This window comes from Rutidosis leptorrhynchoides, chromosome 11, assembly GCF_046630445.1.
Source record: "Rutidosis leptorrhynchoides isolate AG116_Rl617_1_P2 chromosome 11, CSIRO_AGI_Rlap_v1, whole genome shotgun sequence".
Taxonomy (NCBI): Eukaryota; Viridiplantae; Streptophyta; class Magnoliopsida; order Asterales; family Asteraceae; genus Rutidosis; species Rutidosis leptorrhynchoides.
The window spans coordinates 172506112-172515178 of NC_092343.1; the positions used below are offsets into that span (position 1 = coordinate 172506112).

Sequence of the window (9067 nt, forward strand, 5' to 3'; positions counted from 1 at the left end):
TTTTTAACACTTATTTTTCAACGTTTGCTGCAAGTGTTAATAAAATATTCAATTTGTGACGCTTTAACTAGTGAAAGAATTATTCACGTGTATTATATACGTTTTTAACATTTATATGTGTCACACATATCTTAACAGTCGAAAGTGTTAGAAAGTTAAAAATTCGCAACACTTGAAAATGTGGAAAAGAAGCGTTAAAAACATTCGGAAAGCCGTTGAAAAGATTTAGATGATAAATATGAATTACTCCGTATAAATTATGAATTACGAATATATCTTATTAAATTAAAAAAAACTAAACAGTTCTCCGTAAAGAGGGTGTTGCGCACGATTCACAAACTTTTGCTCGGTATTACAAAATTACAAACCCTAAATCCCCAATTCCGCCTATCTCCATCGCCTTTGTTAATTTTTCGTCAAACAAACAGATCGTAACATCAGATCTGGAGATTCGGCAGAGGTAATCATGCCAATCACAGGCTATTGTTCATCGCCACCAATGATTGTTTATATGCGATTTTTGTAAGTGTCTAACCTAAAATTCGAATTCTGTTTTATTGAATCAATAATCAAAAATCTATTAATATCTGCACGTTTTATTGGACACTAAAAGTTTTGCGGCGCTGTTTCCGGCCAAACGATGTTGATAATGCCTTACGGCGGCATGACGTCCTGAAATTGATTTAGGTCGTTTTCAAGTTCAGTTATTCAAAAATTACACTTGCCGGATATTGGAAGGATTAACAAGATACGGTATATCTCGGAGTCTAATTTTAAAAACTGAACTTTATTGTATAATCGTGCCTTTTTAGTCGATTTTACTGGTCTCACGTTCCTCTATTCAAACTATATATTGTGCCGTTTTAATTAGGATTGAACTTTATTGTAATCTGTTTTAGCTGTATATAATATGTGATGATTATTTTAGTTTCCGTGTTTTTTTTCGGTGCTGAGTATAAATAATGTTTCATATGTTTATCAAACTATGTATTTATAATTTGATAGATATGGACAATGTTGCTATAATAAAGGGTTTAGCCAAGTAAGTTACTATAGTCATTAGTCATTTGTACTAATACATTTGGCTATATAATTATTGTAGGATCGTCAAGGAGTCTAAGTGTAGAGGAAAGGAAGCATGCTGAGAAGTTTATGGAATACCAGGGTGATTGATAGTCCTACTAGCGGTCTTTTTTCTTTTTGTACTTTACAGGTATGAAATGCTTTTGCTTTTGTTTGTATACTCACTAATAAACCAATTAAAAGCATTACTAATCACCGCAACAACAACAACAACAATAATTTTGTTGAAAGCAAGTCCTTAGGTGAAAATGTATAATTGCATCTTATTGTTCGTACCATTCTAAATGGTGATGTCTTATTGTTTAATGAACTCAAGTGTTGACTGTTATAAATGGTGATTTCGTATTTGTTCATTATGTTCTATAGTCGCCTACTCTGGTCGATTCAAGTGTTAGAATTCCAGTTTGGATAATGACTATTATTGTTTGTTTAATAATTTTTGTTGTTGTTTTTGGGTTTATATACCTACCTATATTCTATGTTTGACCATTTTTAATATTTCTTTATATAGAAAGTTTGACTAATTTCATATTGTATTTTTATCTTCTCTTCTTTTGAACTTGCTCTATGACAGATTGATGCATTTTTTGCAATTGCTCCATAGGTGAGTGAATACCTAAAATTAACACATGTTATGTCATTTTTTATAAATTAAAGATGTTAACTGAAATGTCATTTGCCCAATTTTAATGCAGGTTATCTTAGGTACACACAATTCAAGCATCACAACACTTTTCAAGTGCACCATTATTCGATTTATCCACTCAGGTTCTGCTTATGTTGCTTATAATACATCTGTGTTGTTCAGTTTGATACTTTGTTTACAGTTTGATACATCTAATTAGGTGGCTGATACTTTTCTATGTTTTTAATGTTGTTAATAATATGCTAGTTATCAGTCTGAGAACCTTGGATCTCTCTTGCAGCATTCAAAGTATTTACTGTATTGTTTATTTTAAATACAACTTAGATAGAACTAAACTTGCACAAAATTAAACACGCATGGAATTATACGGAGTAAAATGGTTCTAATTAAGTAGCTGATATTCTTTTATGCTTTTAATGTTGTTTACAACATGGTAGTTTAACAATCTGGGACCTTAAATCACTCTTGCAACAAAATTTATTCAATGTAAATTTTCAAATTTATTGTCTCTATTTACTACTACTTTTTTATTTACTGATTATGCATAGAACCAAATATGCATAGGACTAAACATTCATTGAATTATAAAACTGTTCTAATTAGTTGCAGATATTCTTCTTTGTTTTTGATGTTGTTTATAACAGGTTAATTTGACAATTTGAGACCATAGATCACTCTTGCGGCAAAATTTATTCAAGGTAAGTTTTCAACTATAATGTCTACTTTTACAACTTAACTTTTTACTGATTATGCAAAGATAAGTATGCTTAGAACTAAACTTGCATAGAATTATAAAACTGTTCTAATTAGGTGGTTGTTACTCTTTTATGTTTTTAATTTAGTGTTGTTTTCTAACATGATACTTTAATAATTGGGGACTTTGGATCACTCTTGCAGAAAATTCTATTCAAGGTAAGTTTTCAACTCTATTGTCTATTTTTACAACTTTTTTATTTATTGACTATACGTAGAACTAACTATGCATAGAACTAACTATGCATAGAATTAAATCCATACTAGAACACGATGGATAAATATACTACCTCTGTAAGAAATCAACTCAACTGGTGATAAAATGCTGATGGCTTATTAGAACTACATAGATGAATATACTACCCATGTTTCATGTTATGTAATCAATTAATGCTTAACCATGTTCACTCGATATAGTTCGTTTTTCAGTCTGGTGCATCGCGTGAGAATTGTTCACATTAATCATTACCAAAAGGTGAGCAACCTCTTCAGGTCAACTACTGTTGTTTGTCTGCTTGTTCAACTATGATTGTTTCCCGGTTCATATTTCATTGTGTATGCTTTGTTTTGATCTTATTTAACGTTTTCTTCATCTGATGCAGGGAGATGCAGTTCGCAAAGATGCAGTTTATATGTGATATTTTACAAATCGATACTTTGCTATCTAAAAGTATAATGTTATTGGTGGAATGATAGTTTAGTTTAGGTTGTTTTTGTTACGTTATCATCACTTGGTTGATTTTGTAATGTTAGCTTTAATGGTTTGTTTTGATTTATTTAATATATAAATATACACTAGTGAAATGACCCGTGAAATTACGGGTTTGTTTAAACGAAAAAATTTAATAACGTGTTTTAAGTATTAAGTGAATGTAAATGCTAAAGTCATTTATTTTAATGACCCGTGGAACCATGGATTCGACTAAGAAACTTGTCATTTTTACAAATATATAGAGACATGTATTTTCGCATACGTATGTAACGTTGTTAATCTCATAAATAGAATTCATATTTGAATATTGATAATTATTATTATATAATAATAATAAAAATAAATAATAGTAATAACGTTTACTCAAAAATGTACATAACGAGCGTCGAATAATGCGCCTCGAAATCGCGCTCTGAAATCGAATCTTTTGAAGTAAACCCATTTGGGTTAAGTAATTTTTTATTATGTGATTGGACCCATTTGAGTCTTAGAGTAATTTTTGATATTACGTGCTTAGACCCAATGGACCCATTTTTTAAGCTTTGGTCTTATATGCCAGGTCTACTTTTCATCTTTTCACCACAAAAGCTAAAAAGAATATATACATATTTACCGAACAAATAAAAATTCGGAAAATAGTTTCAATCACCTTTAGAAATAAGAGCGAGATGTCATCGCTACAATAATCTTCATCATAAGAATCAACTTCGTTGGCATCATACATATCATCTTCTAAATCCGTCACACAAAGCTACAATATGGTCACCTAGGGTTTTAGTGTGTACGATTAAGTGATTAACAAAAAATTGAAGATTACGGATGTACACATTGCAAAAAATACAAAAAAATTGCAACTGCCCAATTGGCCCAAATATCTTGTAAAATATGATTATTTTTTATTTCCAAATTTAGTCCTGCATCCACACCATAAAATCAAAACGATTACAACTACAAAGTACAAACACTGCAAATGCACCATCCCAAGAGTAACAATTGGATTTTTAGTCTTAATTTCTGAATTTAATCACCAAATAATAAACTTTATAAATTGGTTATTGGTTATTGGTTATTTGTGCTTACCTTTTTATGCAGTGTAAATAAAGTAAGTGCAGTAGATGAAACCATAGTGACTAAGAAAATGCCACATATGGCTACAGTTCCCCCTTTGGCCAATGTACGCAGCAGGGTGAAGTTGCCACCACCATCTCCATCTGCGGCACCAGGAGAACCGCCGTCGCCGGTGGGAACCAATCAAAAACCTTAACTTTTTAAGTCCAAATCATACACCTACAAAGATAACAAAATAGGCGTATTAAAACCCTAAACGGACGGTGAGACATAAATAGGCAAGAGACGATGACAGTTGCTCAGAAAAATCGCCTAAAACCCAAAGCAAATGGTGGTGGTGATGAGGACGATGAGTGGTGGCTATGAAGACGATGGTTGGTGGCGATGAAGACGATGATTTGTGGCGATGGAGGCGATGTGGTGCGGCGATGAAGATGATGGTTGGTGGCGATGGAGGTGATGTGGTGTGGCGATGAAGATGATGGTGGGTGAAGATGGATACGGTAGTTGCCAAAAGTTTGTGGACTATTGTTGGAAAGCAGATGGGAAGATGGGGTAAATAAATAGGTAGGTGAAAGATGAAAATATCCTTTAAACATTAAAAGATAGGCATACTGTTGGTGAACAGTAAATGAGTTTTGCTCTGTTGTAATATTGTTAATGTTTCAAATATTGTACATACAGTCATATGTGGTGTTTTATTTTCTTTTTATAATAATCATAAAATTTGTTTTTATTTTGTATGTTTTTTATGGCATTATCGTGTTTTTTAATATTTAATTAATTAAGTAGGATTTAATAGAATTAATATATAAAATATTAATGACATCATCATTTATGAAATTAAAATGAAATTAGTTAAATGATCACATCATCATTTTAGAGGTTTATTAGAATATATAGATTAGAGCATATTAAACAATGAAGCTACGTAGGTTATGACTTTTCATGTCATATATGTAGATATATAGTAACCCTAGCATCGAAGTTTGACTTGAGTGGTATGGGGTAAGATTCAACTTGGGGTACTGTCAACTCATGTTCGATTTTCACTCAAAGCATGGAGTTTTTAACCTTTGATAGTACTGTCAACATCGTAGCGAATTGGGTTTGCTTCTAATGCGTGTGTAGGTGAAAAACGAAAGCATTTAAAAAAAAAAAAAAAAAAAAAAAAAAAAAAAAAAACATCCTTGATATACCCTAATTTATCATAATGAACTTTAAGTCCACATGGACTATAAGGTATCATCTAATACAAGCTTAAGTTTTTTCCTTATTTATTTTGTCTCTCAAAATTAAGAGAATTAAATATTAATTAGTGAAATGACCGGTGGAACTACGGGTTTGTTTAAACGAAACAGTTTTGATAGTGCTCCAAACGAACATATATTTAGTCGCAATATCATCCCAATATGAAAAGTTTTTAGTTGTAATTATTCTATTTTTAAGTTGTAATCGTTTAAATAAATAAATGTGAAGACAAAGCACGAAGATTAAAGAATTAAAGAAAAAGTGTCACTAAAGCCTGAAAAGTGCCACTAAAGCCATAGTGCACTCAATAGTGCCACTAAAAGTGAGTTAAAGACTTGCGCGGATTTTGGGAGTTAAGGAAAATAATTTTTTGTTCAAATTACAAATTGCAAAACGTAAAGTACAAGATATTAAATTATACGAAAGGACGTTCGAAAATCCGGAACCGGGACCTAAGCCAACTATCAACGCCCGACTCAACGGACCAAAAATTACAAGTCTACTATGCACAAGAATATAATATAATATTTAAATAATTATATAAATTATTTATATATTATATATATTTAAATAATATGTCGACAAATAAGAAAACAAAGCAATGTGGCTGGATCCAGCTGGCCATGCGATCGCATGGCCTGGAAGAGCAAATTCCATGCGATCGCATGGGGCCAAAACTCAGGCCACATCTATAAATACCAGGCTTCTGATCGAGTTTAAACACACACAAAAATATATATTACTCCCTCTGTTTAAGTATAATATATATATATATATATATATATATATATATATATATATATATATATATATATATATATATATATATATAATATAGTATAGGTTAGTTTTATATTAGATTAGTTTGGGTAATGTAAATGTTATTTTACGGGTTTTAAAGTCGAAGTTCTGTCTGTGTAAAACTACGCGATAAATACTCAATGTAAGTTATGTTCTCCTTTTTAAATTAATGTCTCGTAACTAAGTTATTATTATGCTTATTTAAATCGAAGTAATCGTGATGTTGGACTAAATATTAAAGACGGGGTTATTGAACTTTGTACCATAATTGGGGTTTGGACAAAAGAACGACACTTGTGAAAATGAGACTATGGGTTATTAATGGGCTTTATATTTGTTTAACCGAATGATAGTTCGTTAATTTAATATAGAGATTTACAATTTGAGGTAATTATAAATAACCACATACACTCGATCGGATACGATGGGCGGGATATTTATAAATACTAATAATCGTTCATTTAACCGGACACGGGGATGGATTAATAGTCAATGGACTCATTAAAACAGGGGTGACTTACATACAAGGAAAATTGGTGTAATTGTTAACAAAGTATTAAAACCTTGGATTACACACAGTCGATAACCTGGTGTAATCATTAACAAAGTATTAAGACCTTGTTACAGTTTAAGTCCCCAATTAGTTGGAATATTTGACTTCGGGTATAAGGGTAATTTGACGAGGATACTCGCACTTTATAATTATGGCCGATGGACTGTTATGGACAAAAACCAGATAGACATATCAAATAAACCAGGACAAAGGACAATTAACCCAAGGTAATAAATTAAAAATCAAAACGTCAAACATCATGATTACGGAAGTTTAAATAAGCATAATACTTATTGCATTTTAATTTTCGCTACTTTAATTATCGTCATTTATATTTTGTGTTAGGTTTTAATTGTGACTTAAAATATAAAATCGACAAACCGGTCATTAAACGGTAAACCCCCTTTTATATATTATTACTGTATATAATATATTTTGTACAAATATAATTGTTTAAAAATATAGTATAAAATAAGTCATCTCCCTGTGGAACGAACCGGACTTACTAAAAACTATACTACTCTACGATTAGGTACACTGCCTATAGTGTTGTAGCAAGGCTTAGGTATATCCCATATGTAAATAAATAATTAAAACTTGTGTTATTTAATAGTATTTCCTAGTAAAAATATAACTATTTCGTATACGCCGCTGCACACATCAAGTTTAATGATAAGTATTAAGTGAATGTAAATGCTAAAGTTATTTAGTTTAATGACCCGTGGGTTCCATAGTCTTACTAAGAAACTATTTAGCTGAACATTTTATCAAACACCTAAAATGCATATTTAACAATCAACATCCAATCATAAGTGATAATATTGGTTGTCATTTTATTTTAAAAATGTAAATTAAAATATAAATGTAGAATTGGTTTCCTTGTGCCTAACTTTTATACCTTCTCGTACTCAATTCAAAATAATTAATTAAAATTATTTAAAATTATTTAATTTTGATAATTAAAATAATTATTAATAAGATTTAATAATAATAATTAATTAATAAGATTTAATTTTAATTCAAAATTATTTAGATTAATGACATCACCCACCATACTTAGATTTTTTTCTTTTTCTTTTTAATTTTTTGTTAACAAAGAAATTAACCTAATAATGACATCATCATTTTAACAATATAATATAAACTATAGATGCGCGAGTTCAAAATATAAAAAGATAGTTTATACGTGAATCATGATAAATATATAATACGCATATATATATTTAATATATAAATATAAGTGCAGATGTACATTACAAATATTATATATATATATATATATATATATATATATATATATATATATATATATATATATATATATATATATATATATATATATATATATATATATTGGTAGGATCAAGAGGGAAGTAACCAATCGGGGGGAAACGGGGGAAGCAAAAACCTTTTTTTCGTTTTTTGAAAAAACTTTGTTCACGAACATTATAGATGAGATGAAAATATGAACATTTAGTAGAGACACTTTGTGATAAATGTTTTTATTTTGGCGGAAAAACGCTCGAAGAAGTAATATATAACAATTATCGTGTTTTTCGAGCGTATTTTGAGGTTTTAGCTATTGGGGTTTAGATATTAGGGTTTAGATATTAGGGTTTATAGGGTTTAGATATTAGGGTTTAGAAATTTAGGGTTTAGGGTTTAGATTTATGATTTAGATTGAGTTTTTAACACGAACGGTTTAGAGTTTAGGGTTTAGGGTTTAGGGTTTTGGGTTTATGGAATAAACCCAAAACACCAAACCTTAAACCCTAAACCCTAAACTCTAAATTGGGCTAAATTTTACTTCATAAAACATGAAGAAAAAAAACGTTCATATTCTTCATGAACAATATAATCTTGAATGTTATTTTTGTCGATCGTTTTTTCGCCTAAATAATAACATTCATCACGAAGTGTCTCTTCTAAATGTTCATATTTTCGTGTGATCTTGATGTCGGAAAAAAAATTCAAAAAAAATGAAAAAAAAAAAATTTGCTTCCCTCCGCTTCCCCCCGATTGGTTACTTCCCCATTGATCCTGCACCTATATATATATATATATATATATATATATATATATATATATATATATATATATATATATATATATATATATATATATATGAAAACACACATGTAAATGGTTAAAACGTAAGAAGAGTAAGAATTACATTTTTTGACAACTTAAAGCGTTAGAA

At 29.9% G+C, this 9067-nt stretch overlaps 1 long non-coding RNA gene across 6 annotated transcripts; it reads left to right on the forward strand.

Annotated features, from left to right (window-relative positions):
• The first annotated feature begins 282 nt into the window (after positions 1–282).
• On the forward strand, positions 283–3322 carry LOC139877299 (uncharacterized). 6 transcript variants are annotated; one of them, XR_011768535.1, is made up of 8 exons: positions 283–522; positions 614–753; positions 1103–1213; positions 1658–1687; positions 1779–1851; positions 2374–2641; positions 2912–2957; positions 3085–3322. It is a non-coding gene; the product is annotated as an uncharacterized lncRNA (long non-coding RNA). The 6 variants fall into 6 exon arrangements; XR_011768537.1 differs by having other exon boundaries at positions 1103–1687; positions 1779–2427; positions 2627–2641; positions 2900–2957; XR_011768538.1 differs by having other exon boundaries at positions 1103–1687; positions 1779–2427; positions 2627–2641.
• Positions 3323–9067: the final 5745 nt, after the last annotated feature.